This window comes from Pinus tabuliformis, chromosome 8, assembly GCF_031772625.1.
Source record: "Pinus tabuliformis cultivar Carrire ecotype Pingquan chromosome 8, CPIR1, whole genome shotgun sequence".
NCBI classification, from domain to species: domain Eukaryota; kingdom Viridiplantae; phylum Streptophyta; class Pinopsida; order Pinales; family Pinaceae; genus Pinus; species Pinus tabuliformis.
Genome location: NC_142294.1, coordinates 1,238,614,735 through 1,238,619,232, shown reverse-complemented (window position 1 = coordinate 1,238,619,232; position 4,498 = coordinate 1,238,614,735).

Below are 4,498 nucleotides of genomic sequence, written 5' to 3'. Positions count from 1 at the left end.
GTTCTATACCTGACTCTGGGAATGGGCATTTTGGCTCTTCCCCATTACTTTTGTCCTCTGTTATTCATTTTGGTACATACATTGGGGAGCTCTCTCTTACAAATTTGTTTGGAAGTAATATTGAACTATTGATACTCAACCTGACATTGGAGATGAACCATTAACCATCCGCATGTCTATCTGTCCATCATATATTGCTTCTATTAGTCTAGACTCACTGAGGAATGTTACCATTAGAAGGAAAAAGAGAGTTAAATAAAAAAAGGTTTTGCTTAGGGTACATAACCTTCCTGGCTTAACTTTAAATTTTATGGATGATTCAGATCCTCAAATCATCCCATCCTTTGGGAATTTGCTTCTCATGCACATAAAGATTTGTTGTTCGCTAAATCCATTACTCCATGAAGCTTTTGTCACTAAATATACGGGGTCTGGGGACTGCCCCAAAATGGAACTCCCTACGCCATTGATTGGAGCCCACAAACCATTGATCATCCTTTATACATGAGACAATGGTGTTGGGGGAGAAGGCAAGACCTTATTGTCGGAAATTATGCTTGGGGCGGTGTTTTTGTGTGACGGATGCTCATGGACTATTGGGAGGCTTGACTGTTATGTGGGATCCCCAAATCATTAATTTATTAGCTTTTAATACTTTTGCTGGTATTCTACTCTAATTTTTCTAAGGGTTATATGTCCCATATCCACATCTTAAATGTTTATGCTCCATATGACTCTAGATAGAAGTTATGGAATCAGTGGGATTGTTGTGGAATATTAAAAATGGTTTTCTTATCTTCGCTGGTGACTTAAATCTGACAGTGGCTACGAGGGAGATGTGGGGTCAAAATGTGAATTATATCCTCTGGGGAGTTTCTTTACAAAACTTTTGGGTCGAGGCATTTTGTGGATATTATGTTAGATCCTCTTATTCCTACATGGAGGAATGGTCACATTGGTAGGGAAAGTGTTGCGATAGGGTTGGATTGTTTCTTGGTCCATGAAAACCTGGTGGAGAGGTTGGGTTCTATGTGTTCCTAGGTTGTTCCTACAAGGTTATCTGATCATGATTCTACTGTTCTTCGATGCATTGGGGATTGTGATTGGAAAGGCCTCCCTTTTAAATTCAATCATTCATGGTTAAAGGACAATGAATTTGAAAACTTGGTTTGAACTACTTGGTCAAAGGTGGTTTATAAATAGGAGACTTCTCGGATGAGCATGGTTGGCATGAAATTAATTGATCTTATGAAGGTAGTCTGGAAATGGGAAAGGGAAAAAAAGGGAATAATATCAAAGAATTAATTGAGATTGACAAAAAACTTTGGCTTTATCTAACCCATCTGATCAAGATTTATTTTCTTATGCTTAGAAAAATATGGCCCTTGATCTTGAAAGGCTCTTTTAGTGATGCTTCATGACTCTACATGAGAAAAACTAAATCTCTTATGTTTGCGTTGACGCCGGATAAATTCATGGTCTCAGAGATTGCTAAGTTATTTGCAATGGAGATGGTCCCATTGGATTGTGGATTAAAATACCTTGGTTTCCACCTAAAACCCAATAATTATGGGATAAGAGATTGGAGTTGACTAATTGAAAAATGAGTGTAGATTGTCATCCTAGGCACATAAATGGCAGATTCTTGGGGGAAGAATGATCCTTATGTAGTTTGTCTTACAAAGTATTATGGTTTATTGAATGAATTTATATCTAATACCCAAAAATATTATTAGAATGGTTAATTCATATATCTCCAAATTTTTATGGGCGAGTGCCAATGATGTCAAAAAGATACATATTGTCTAGTTGGAGGACATTTACATGAGGATAGAGGACGAAGGATGGGGTATTAAGAATGTTGATCAATTTAGTTGGGCACTATTGGTTACGAGCTTATGGTGTGAACTAACTTTGGTGATGACATATGGCAGAGGATTATAAAGGATAAATACCTTAGAGATTGGTCTGTTCTAGAATGGCTAAAGGATGGAGCTTAGTGCCCATGTTCTATCTCATATATATGGAGTAGTTTTATCAAAGTGAAACAATGGTTGATTGGAAATTTGAGTTGGGAGATTGGTTCGGGAAATTTGGTGGAGATTGGTTCGGATCCTATTAGAGGATTTTCTGGTGACCAAACTCTGCTTATCATGCTTATCAAGTTCATACATAATCTAGGTTATAATTTCATTAATCAGATACAAGTTCCTCTTACTTCAAACTTTAAATGTCCTTGGACTAGTTCCTGGGATTTGGGCTTTATATGGAAAATTGATTGTTTCTTGGGATAAATGTATTTGCAATTTATAATTGTTTGATATCACTTTGAATGGGAAGGATGATATCTTTGCATGGGATGGGAAATCTATGTAGGGACAAATCAATGTTGTTGAGGCGTATAGGTATATCACTTGTGCACATCAATAATGTGCGGCTAGTGGGCGGTTCAGTAAAATATGGTAATGAAATATTACACAAAAGCTCAAATGTTTTGGGTGGTTGTCATGGAAAAATAAAATTTTAAGCTTGGGATAATTTGTGTAGGCATGGGTTAATTGGTTCTAGAAGGTGTTCTATGCTAGAATGGGCTAGAGGACATGGTTCACCTTTTCCTTAAATGTCCATTTGCAATATCTATATGGATCAAAGTGATGAATACCTGAAATATACTTGTAGATTGGAATTCCACATCTATATAAGAATTTTAACAAGATTCACGGTTGGGCTATAAGGAATACCACACACTTCCTATTTACATTTTTTGGGGAATTTGGAGATGTAGAAATGCTATTATTTTTGACAATTCTCCACAAAACATCAAATGTACTTGCTTGTACTTATTTCAATGAAATTGGGCTCGTGGTATATAAGGGAACTTCAAGCTGCTTTCAATTATCGAATATATGGTACAAATTTCCAGTAGGTTTTTTTGATGGGGTGATAAGGAATCATAAGTGTTGCAGTGGGTCATTCATAGTCATAAAGCTTGGTCGCTATTATCATTTCAGTTGGAATAGTGGGATGGGATCTAACACTAGGGCGGAGACCATTACTCTTTGGGGGGTATTATTTTGTGCACACTGGTTATCCATAGAACCAAGGGATGTCTTTGGCGATTCAAAGGTTGTTATTGATTGGGCTATGGAGTAGTCTTCTTTTGACCCTCCTATGCTCATTAATTGAAAGAAAATAATTAAGTTACTGATTAGACTCTTTAGTGAGGTTAATTTTTCCAACATACATAGAGAACAAAATGTAGTTTCCGATGCATTATCAAAGGAGGGTCACAAATATCTACTTGGGGAGATTATACATTCTGCTTACTACGATGAAAAACTACAAAGGATGGGGAAAATCAGCTACCCATAAGTTTAATCTCTCTTGTTGCAGATGCTCTATGTTGTCATATTTAAAATTATTGTCATAAAATTGTGAGTAGTAGTGATTATTATATGTTTCTATTTAGATGTATTGGTCTATTTAGATACAAAGTTCTAGCAGACATATGTGATAACATTTAGTGCACTCAGAAAAATCACTAGAAATGGTTATTTTTGGAAAATTGGGCTATATGTAAAAAACCTAATATTAATGTAAAAGGCTTGTTGGTTTTTTCTTTTCTGGAAAAAAATATAGGAGACAAAAGATACAATTATAATAAAATGGTACTATGAGGGGTTCTAGCCTACATAACAACATAACAATAGAAATGTAATCACTCAATACCTATTGCTTAATAAGAGGTTTTTTGGTTAACATGGGGCTTATTTAAAGCTTAACATGCCCTTCCCCTTGAAAAAGTGTTGTCCTCAACTCTTGATTATTTGTGGGTGTTTCTGCATGAAACACATCTTCCCATGTTGCTTCTTCCATTTGATGAGGTACTTAGTAATTGCTCGATTTTTCGATCACACTTAGTCTTTGTTTCTAAAATTGTTTATGGTTCTAGTATTATTTTTCCTTCTTCATTAATCTTTGGTAGAAGAGTTGGATTAGGATCTTATCACCAATGACATACTTTCACCAAGAAACATGGAAGAATGGATGCACACGTGAAGATTGAGGCAACTCAAATTTGTAGGCCATACTTCCATTCCTCTGTAACGCCTTATAACGACCATAATACCTTGGAGCTAATGTATTTTCTTTCTTTTCTTACTTGAGAAACATCTGCTTATATGGTTTCGGTCTCACAAATAGGCAATTCCCCCACTTCAAATTCCCTTTCACTGTGATGTTGATATGCTTGTTTCATCTTATTTATTCCATAGCCAAGTTGTCCTTCAATAGTTTGAGAACCTCTTGTTTGTGTTGGATGTGGTCCTCTACTACTTGAGCCTTTATATTCCATTTCAAGGGTGATGTGATGGATGGAGGATATCTATAAAGTTCCATAAATGGTGACATTTTTGATGAAGTATGGAAGGATTTGTTATACCACCATTCGGCCAAGGGCAACCATTTGACCCATTTTGTTTTTTTTATTAGATGTAAA